Source organism: Peromyscus maniculatus, chromosome 10 (genome assembly GCF_049852395.1).
Source record: "Peromyscus maniculatus bairdii isolate BWxNUB_F1_BW_parent chromosome 10, HU_Pman_BW_mat_3.1, whole genome shotgun sequence".
In the NCBI taxonomy this organism is placed as follows: Eukaryota; Metazoa; Chordata; class Mammalia; order Rodentia; family Cricetidae; genus Peromyscus; species Peromyscus maniculatus.
The window spans coordinates 3,297,180-3,307,189 of record NC_134861.1 but is presented as its reverse complement, the minus strand read 5'-3'; positions in this window follow the sequence as shown (position 1 = coordinate 3,307,189).

The following is a 10,010-nucleotide window of genomic DNA, read 5'->3' as shown; positions in this document are numbered from 1 at the left end:
CAAATTCCCCTCCACAGCCCACGTGTGTAGTCACAGAGGCTGAGACAGGCACAAGTCCCCTCAGCGTGAAGTCACATCCAGTCCTGGAGGCTAGCAGAAGCCTCAGGTGCTGAAGAGGGGCTGGGGTTTGTCCCTCGAGACTCTCATCTCTTCTTTCCTCCTCCATTGAATTCTAAATGTGCCCTGTGCTAGCTGGACCCTGACTGGCTGAGTGAAGAATAGGACCAACCAGGGAAGAGCCCCCGAGATCACCAAGAGTTGCTAAAAGTTAGTTCACAGTCAGGTGCGGGGTCTGTCTCTGCAGATACTTGTTAAGTGTTGACATCAGTGTTGGTAGTCCCTGCAGACAACCTGCCATGTCCCCCTTCCTTCCTTCCTTCACTGCCTGCTTCCTTCAGCCTGGGATTTTTGTGTCTTTGAGCTGCAGCAGCAACAGTTATCATTCAGGGCTTGAGCCTGCTGCCTGTCAGAAAGCTCTGAAGGGTCATCTATGCCTTCCACCAGGGTGTTAGGGAGTAGGGGCTTGTGCTTGCCTGGGAAAGGATCAGGGCAGATATGGAGCTTCGCAAAGAAACTGGATCTGCCTGGGACTCAAGGAGAAAGCAAAGCTGTCAGCTGTTGTCAGAACTGGAGAATCTGCCAGAAATATGGAGGGAATGATGAAGCCAAAGGAAGATGGGCTGGGACAGCGCCCTGCCCCTCCCCCACGCCCAGGGATGTTTGTTCCAACCAGGGGACGGGGGACTAGAATGTTATCTTGTTCTCAGAGTACAGATGGGTCTTGGCCCTCATCCTTGCAAGCTTCATGCAGAAAAACATCAGTGCTGGCTTCACATCTGGTTGAAAGCAGGACCAAGTCCCCAGCAGAAGGCAGGATGGCCAGTACATCCAGCCAGTGCAGCTGTGCAGGGCTGTGTGCAAAGCCAGAAACACATGGTTGCATCCCGGGGGCTCCCTTAGGATCCATTGGTAGAGGCCAGGCCAAGAGGCCGGAACCAGGTCATGCACTCTGTGTAGAGAAAGGTCCCCATCCCTTACCCGGGACTACCATCCCTGCACACTCGGGCCTGACCCTTGGCTCTGGCATTACTCCCGTCCCAACACACACACATGTTTCCTTTTAGCTTGTTTTAAACTCCTATTTGCTGTGCAGCCATTCTGAGTCCTAATTCTTTTGTCTTTTAGATTTTTAATTTTATTTTATGTGTGTGAGTGTTTTGACTGAATGTGTATGTGTACCAATTGAGTGCTTGGTGCCCACGGGGGCCAGAAGAAGGCATCAGATCCCCTTCAACTGGAGTTATAGATGGCTGTGAGCCACCATATGGGTGATAGCAATCAAACCTGGGTCCTCTGCAAGAGCAGCAGGTGATCTAAACCATGAAGCCATCTCTCTAGCCCCTGTGTGATCTCTTCAATCAGGGAGTTATACAATCCCCTGTTAGACTGTCCCCCACCCACCTACTCTAATTATCCTTCTTGGGGACAACCGTCCCCTTTAAAATTGAATTACTTGGGAATTTACCTTCATGTTCCTGATAACATCCCTGCGTTTCTGTTAATCAAGTTTGCAGCTTAGCATGTCAATGACTTCCACGTGGTGACCATGACACCCTCTCCTTCCATATCTGCTCCCTACCACTTCACCACCACCACCACCACCACCACCACCACCACCACAACACAAGGACAAGTTGACCCTGTCATCTGCAACAGACTGACCCAATACACTGTGGCTTCTTCTCCTTTCTTAACTTTTTAACTCCATGAAGATTTTTACTTTTACTTAATTAATTATTAATTAATTTAATGCTTATAGTTATTTTATGGTGCTGGTACTGGGTAAGGTGCCTAGGGCTTTGTGCATGCTAGGCAAGTGTTCTACCCCTACAGATGTCAATGACCTTCATTACTTTATTATATGTGTATGTTTAATGCCAGTTCCATTGGGAACGCTGTCTGTTGCCTCCTGTGGACACAGGGTGTGCTCTGCATCTTCCTTGGCTTTGGCGACTCTCCTGTTTTGATGGAGCTCAGCACTGACTCCAATAAAGGTCAGGGGTGGTGCAATAGCTGTAACCTGACAATGTGCATGTCCTAGTCGCAGGCCCCATGAACAGTTGGGCTGGGTACAAAACTCTCATTTAGAAATCACGTGCAGGAAAGGGTAGGAGAGGCCCGCTGTGCAGGGGTTTATCCATCACCTTCTCTTGACCATAACTAGTAGCAACTCAAAGCCACTCTAATTCCCAAATCTTTATACATACATGACCCCTCCTTCTCCTGTTACTATTCTTAGGCAAGCAAGTTGGCTCAGGTAGTAAAAGTGCTTGCCATGCAAGACTGACAACCAAGTTTAATCCCTAGAACCCACAATGGACTCCTGAAAGTTATCTTTTGACTTCCACATGTGTGCTGTGGCACACACACACACACACACACACACACACACACACACACACACAATTAGTAATGAATAGAAAAATTTAATATTTTATTTCTAAATTGTGTGTGTGTGCGTATGTGTGCATGTGTGTGTACATTCATACAAGTTCCTGTAGGGGGCATTAGAGCCCCCTAGAGCTGAAGTTACATAGATGGATGTGAGCTGCCCAGCTTGGGAGCTGGGAGCTGAATTCTGGTCCTCTGCAACAGCCATGTGCTCTCACCTACTGTGACATCTCTCTAGCCCTATAACATGTTTTTAAGGATTAAAATAAACAGTGTCTTGAAAGGTCTTATTTAGTGCTTGTTGTCTGCATTCTCTGAATGAGAGAAATCATGGTTTTACCCGTGGTCACGAACAGAACTAAGTAGTGGCGTTGTTTACCTTAAAACATCATCCAGTGAAGGGCTGGCGGTGTGTCCCTGTGGAAGGGGGAGGGGGTAGATACACAGTTTCTTACTGTCACAGTGTCCTCTGTGTTTGCTGTGAGACTTGGATGAGCTGTGGATGCTAAGCCAAATGCCTGGCAGACAGTGGGAGCCCGGCTGGCGCTGCTTCAGGGCTACCTTCTGCAGCACAGCCCCTTAGCCTCCCCACCTGCCTGCAGCAGGTGGTCTTCTAAGGACACCTGCCCCTAGCCCTCCCTGCAGCGGCACCCTCAGTACCCAAGCCTTTGGCTAGCTGTGTGCTGAACCAGCTCCTGATCCACACAGTAAGAGCGGGCTGGGAGCATCTCTTCCCAGGCCTTTGCTGTCCCCACCCAGAGCCGCTCACGAAACATTCCCTGCACAGCACAGAGAGGCACAGCACAGTGCTTCTGAAGCAACAGTGAGCAGAAAGCAGGAGGACTGAGCAGGCACTGGTGGCTGTGCCAAGGAGGCTGCGGGTGGCGGTGGGTACCACTGAAGCCCTGACTGGATTCCTGGTCTTCAGTGTAGGCATCAGAGGGGAGAGGGGGAGGGAGAGAGGGAGGGGGAGGGGGACGGGAGAGCTCACCCTGCAGTACCCAAGGGCTTCTGTAAGCGGAGAGCTGGGAACTGGGAAAAGTACTTCCCTTCCTTGGCAGATTGAGCTCCTGTGTGAGCAGCACCTCACTGTGGGGTGGGGAGACCCTCTTACTGAAGAGCTCCGACTTGAGTACTCAGCTGATTGGCAGGTTCTTCTGCGGTCTGGGGCCACCTGCCTTGTAGCTCAGGATTAACATGTGGTGAATGTGGTGAAGAAGAAGCTGGGTCCTTGTACCTTTGGGGCAGGAGCTGCGTCTCTTCCCTCTTTACAATCTCTAGTGACTGGAGAGATCTGTCCCCAGCAGAGCCCCATCTTGTCTTGGGGTGTCGATCAGGGGAGGTCCAAAGTGACAGAGAGGAATGGCCTCAGCCCAGTTGAATCTTGAGGCTAAATTCACCCCAGATCCTGTGCTTTGCTCTAAGAAACTAGGGGTGCAGGAGGAAGCTGCCAGGGGTCCTTGAGCCTCAGAGGCCTCAATGCTGCAGGTCACCCTCTAAGGGGACACAGACTCCTTCCTCCCATCTCCTTTGGGTTTGAAGTGGAGCAGTCCAGTACAAAGGCTCAGGTTATTTATAACGTTATCATAAACACACTGGAGACTACCTTGGGGGCTTTGTCACCTAGGGCCTTGGTGACCTTGTCTGTAGGGGAAAAAGAGACTGTGGGGACTAAGATGAAATGTGGCTTGATGAACACTCAGTGGCTCTGGGAAGTTTTCATATTTGTTGTCACTCATATCACTAGTTGTCAAGTTGTCTGCAAAAGAACCGAGGCCCATGGTGACCTGGACACAACACACAAATCCCTTGAGCCTCTGCTTGGGGCAGGCTCCAGACTGTCCTCTGAGAAGCCAGAGCCCTCTGCAGGCTCTGGCACCATCACACTCTGGGCTGCCGGAGAGAGCCTGCCAGCCACCTCTGGTTCTCATTAGGACGCATCGTCTCCCCTGCCATGGCCCTGTCGGGAAGTGTCTCACTTCTCACTGTCCCCTGGGGACCTCACAGCCAAGTCCAGTGTGCTTGCCAGAGTCAAGCGAAGGAGTCCATGGCTTCCAGAAAGGAGGTGGCAAGAAGCCCAACCTGTCTGTTCTGGCTCTCAGAACAGGCATGAACATGGATTTCGGCAATGGAGCTAGGTAGTCTGGACCATACATGCACAGGTGGAGTCGGTGGTGGTGGGGGGGAAATTCCCTCTCCTGTGGACCCCTACACATAGCTGGAGGGGGGCAGCTGATGTGTCAGGATCCCTGGGGAAGGAGACAGCCCTTTTCCCAGAGCCAGTGCTGGATGGTATTGATTTACTAGATGCGTGGCTGGGGGAGCCAAGGAATCCTGATGGTTTCTGGGTGTCTAGAATGGGATTAATGGATGGAGATCGCTGTCAGGTCACTGGGTACCTAGTGAGGTCTTAGATAGGGCCCTTTTTGCTCCCAAAGGCTGCCTGGGACACCAAGATTGACCTCTTCTCTTGGGCTCTTTGCCCTGACTTTCCCTTCCTGAGTATGCTCCGGCTTTGCTTCACGACTTCTAAGGCTCCTGCACCATGAGCCAATGCGCAGCCTGGTCCTGCATTTTTTTGCGGGGTGCTTCTGGGTGCATGCTGGGTCTGTATGAGCTGTGATGAGAGCCAGAGACCAGGTGACCCCACAGCTGTTTGTACTCACAGGTCTGGGGAACAAAGGAGACAGCAGCATGCAGCTGCAGGGGCCTTTCTTCCTGGCTTGCAGGTAGGTGACTGACTGGCTGCATCCTAGTCTTGTCCTCATGGGCGGAACCAGGGCAAGAATGTGCTGGAGTCTTCTTCCACAGTGCACAGCTGGGCTAACAAGATGGCTCAGTGGGTAGAAGTATGTCCCAGACGCCTGATGACCTGATTTCAATCCCCTGAACCCACACAAAAAGCTGGATGTGGTAGTGTGCATCTGTAATCCCAGCACTCCTACTGGGAAATGGCAGATGGAGACACCTGGAATCACCTGGAAACTCTCAAGCCAGCCAGGAGAACACAGTGTAGCAAATACAGGTGAGACCTTACTTCTACAAGGTAGGAGAGAACTGACTCCCAGAAGTTGGCCTCCGTGCATGTTGCGTGTCATGTATGTGCCTACACACACACAAACCAATAAGTAAATAAAATAATAATAATAATAATAATAATAATAATAATAATAATAATAATGTGATGGGGATTGGATAGGACACCAGGGTGGAGTCTCATGATTTCATCTTGGTGGCTTTGTAAGAAGAGGACACACATACACACACACTGCCATAATATCTTAAGCTACTTCTAGACTTTCCCAACAAGAAGGCCATCACCAGATGTTGCCTTTGACCTTGAGCCAGGACTGAGAACCAAAAAAACAAATAAATCTCTTTTGTAAGTAAGTCTTCAGTCTTGGGTATTTCACTATAATGAGGGAAAACAAGCTAATACAGATGTTTTCCCCATCATATGGATCCACCCTCATGACCTCATCACCTCCTGTTTTTATTGTCAATTTGACATACTCTAGAGTCAGGTGGGAAGAGAGGGCCTCAATTGAAGATTGGCCTATGACCATGTTTTCGAGAGACTGATGTGATGATTAATACAGGAGGGCCCAGCCCACTGTGGGCAGGACCATCCCTAGGCTGGTGGCGCTTGGGCTGTAGACAAAAGCTGGCTATGCCTGAGCTGGTGAGCAGTCCTGTAAGCATCGTTCCTCCATGGTTCCCGCTTCCAGGCTCCTGTCTTCAATTCTTGCCTTGCCTTTCCTCTTTCCCCAGTGATGGATGCAACTTGTGGTCTTGGTGTTTGGGGGCCATGCTGCAGCCAGGACCATACAGATCAGGGTGGCCTGTGCTGCCACCCGAGGCCATGGTGTCATCCAGACCCAGGCTGCTGCTGAGGGCTGTGTCTGGGCCCCATAGCAGCCAGGATCTGGGTTGACATATGTGGTTCCTCTTGCCACCAAGGACCATGTGGATGCCCAGGGTCAGATCAGCCATCTGAGTCCATGTTAGTGTCTGAGGCCCATGATGCAGCTGGGGCCATACCCATTTGAGTGGCCTGCACTGCCACCGGGGGCAATGGTGACATCCAGACCCGGCTGCTACTGAAGGCCATGTCTGGGTCTGTGGTCCTACCGTGACTGGGGTCTGTGCTGAAGTCTGAGTCCTATATTGCCACCAAAGGTCTCACAGAAGCCCATGGGTTGGGACCACAACCTGTGGCATTGTTGGTGGCCAGGGGCAAAACCGCTGCCAGAGCCATCCTGATCTGAGTAACCAGTGCTTCCACCTGGAGCCAGGATGTCATTCGGGCCCAAGCTACTGCTGAGGCCATGTCTGGGTCTGTGGTCCAGCTGCAACTGCAGTCTGTGTTGATGTCTGTGGCCCATGTCACCTGAGGGGGCCCTAGGAACCATGTGTGATGAAGTCAGAGGGCCATGCTGAGTCAGGAAAAGCTGGCCCTGCCTCTCAGTAGACACTACAGCAAGAAAGCTGGCCCCAACCCTCATAGGAGAGCTGGACCCTGCTCTTGGGAGAAATGGCCCCACCCCTCACCACAGGAGAGGGAGAACCAGAACCGACCCTGATATTTGGGCATTGGGGAGCTGCCTCTGCCTCCTTGCCTGAGGTAGGTGGCCCCAGTGGCCCAGACTGACGAGCTCAGCTACCACCCAGGCCCACAACCAAGTCTTGGGTTGGCCGACCCTAACATCGACCCCATCGAGGACCTGCTGGAGCTCATGGAGGGACTGGTCCTGTGGAATAATACCCACAGGATCCTCATGACTTGGGGCAGCCATAGGATATCCCAGAGAAGTTCTGGTGAGGATCCAGTGATGATGATGTACCAGAAACCAGAGGCCTTGGAGCAGACCAGTGACTGGTTGCAATGAACATTTGCTAGTAAAGCTGATAGGACAGTGGGGTGTGCTGTGTGGTACACTGCTCTCAATGCTGCTGGGATGAGTGAAGAAGTGTTAGAGGGGAAGGAAAGAAGAAGTGAAGAGGTTTTTTGTTTATTTTGTTTTTGTTTTCTTGCTTTGTTTTATTTTGATTTGTTTTTTGTTTGTTTGTTTGTTTGTTTATGGAGACAGGGTTTCTCTGTGTAGTTTTGGTGTCTGTCCTGGATCTCGACCTGTAGACCAGGCTGGCCTTGAACTCACAGAGATCCACCTGGCTCGGCCTCCTGATTGCTGGGATTAAAGACGTGTGCCATTGCCGCCCGGCTTGATTTGATTTTTTAAGATTTTCTTTTGGAGGACACTGTGGGGGTGAGGGGAGGATATGGGGGGACCAGGAGGTGGGTGGAATTGGGGTGCATGATGTGAAATTTCCAAAGAATCAATAAAGAAATTATATTTAAAAAAATAATAGTGTATATGTAATAGAGAACCATGCCCATCTTTGTGCCACACATCTGAAAACCACAATTAAATTTGTTTCAACACAGGCAGGAAGAGACCTACCGAAACAAAGGAACCTGGGCTAGCAGGAAAGGGAAGAGAGTAAGCTCCAGGGGATTCCAGGCCACAAGGCTCATTCACACGCCACTATTCCCACAATGCAGAAACTTCCGCCACCCTGTGGTCCTCTGATGCAGATCCTTCCGTGGTGGCTCTCAGACAAGAACACTGTGACATCTACTGGGTTCATCTGGACTCTTGATCACATGGGGCAGAAACTCAAAGGAGCTGAAGTCAGAAGGGAAAGAATTGATTCTGTAAGCTAGTGTCTGGGTGTGTGTTGATCCTGATTCAGGCATGGCTGGATCCAGCTATTCAGTTATCCAGCCCTCAGCACCAGCCCAGCGGCAAAAGTGGCCAACACCAGCCCTCCCTGTCTCTGGACACACCTAGTTGGCAGCAGGGAAGACATTTGGTTCCCAGTGGCCATCACTGGGACAACACCCTGGGGAATGCATGACCTTGACCTTGCCATGTGTGAGCTGCCCACTGTGTCCTGACAGCATTCTCCCAGCCACGGGGCAGGTCTTGGAGACCTCTGCAGAAAGCATCTGTAGTTTTTGGATGGGAGGTGGCTTTAAAAGTCCTGAAGCACCAGCATGGGCCCCAGTGTTCTGTTGAAAGGGACACGAAGTTCTCATTCCTTGTTCTGGACATCAGAGGCTCAGAGACAGGGAGGAGGAAACATGTTGCCAGTTGGCAACTGGACAGGGCCTGTGCAGCTACTGGAGAGGTGAGCAATGTGGTTATGTGCCTGGGAGACCAGCATGTGTGTGTGAGCACGCAAGTCACAACACAGAACAGTCTTCTTTCATGGTCTCTGCCAGGACTGCAAGGTGAACCCAGGTCATAGGATGCCCCTGCAGACACCTTCCTTTCTCCCCACATGGGTTGGTGGTTCTTTCTATGGATCTTGGTTCTGCAGCCTTCTTGATTTTGTGTCTTCTGGTATCCATGGGAGGTGGAAGCCCATGGTCTCTGGCTCTGCTGCTGCAGCTCTAAAGTCTGCTTGCCTGTGGCCTGGGTGTCTCAGGTTGAGTTTGAGTGCCCATGACACCTCGGACTAGGAGCATTTTGCTGTAACCAAGTGACTTTTAGTGTCCCCATAATATGACTTTTACTTCCCATAGCTTCCTTGGACTGTCTAGCTGGCAGGATACCAGGGGTCCTGATGGGGTCTGGGGCTCTCCTACCCACATCCTGTCTCACAGCACAGGCCAAGCTGTGTCCTAAGAGGAAGGAGCTGGATGGAGTCTCCTAGGGCCCTCTCCATGCTCCTGTCTAGGGAGCTGCTTCTCTCCAAGGCTGCTTTCTCCACTGCCAGGTTCTGCATCTGTGCCTTGACACAGAGCACCAGCCACTGCCTCATTGACTCTAGGGACCTTAGCAATGTCCAGCTGGTCAGTCCAGGCCGAGTTCCCATCTGATGGCCATGTTCTGGAACACTAGGAGAGTGTGTGCAGCTGCAGGCAGCCAGCTGTGTGGTTCAGCTGTGGGGTTCCCTGTGGACAGGGACGAGGAGAAAGTAGAGTATGCAGCCCTGCCTTGCTGAGTGCAGACGGACGGACGTGTGGCACCTGCCCCAGGTGGCCTCAGAGACTGCTGAGATCAGGCTGTGCCCCGAGTTACCCCATATTGGGTAAAACAGCAGTTTCTCAGACTGTGCCCTGCCCCCAGACTCCACTTTACAAGCAGCTTTTGTGACTCCATTTTGAGGATGGAGGATGACTGTGCGTCTGAATGGACCCACAAACGACATCTCTATCTGGCATCACCTATGCAGCCCAGACTGGTAACTGATTTATTCTTGAGAGTAGGAAGAAACCAAAAAGTTATCAGGGTGAATTGAGACTATGCAAGCACGTGGATGTGTTAAAATCTCACAGCGGGGAATCAGGCCCAAGAAAGTATCAGACACAGAAGACCAAAGAAAGGGTGTAACTCCCTTTTCTGGGTCCCGTAAAGAAGTGGGCACCTAGCACTGCGGTGGCAATGGCTCTGTACCATCCTCACCTGACATCTGGTGTGTGGCTCATAGGCAGAGAACTCCCTGACTGCCCCGGGTGGGCGGCTTCAGCTCTGCATGTCCCCTGCTGTTCA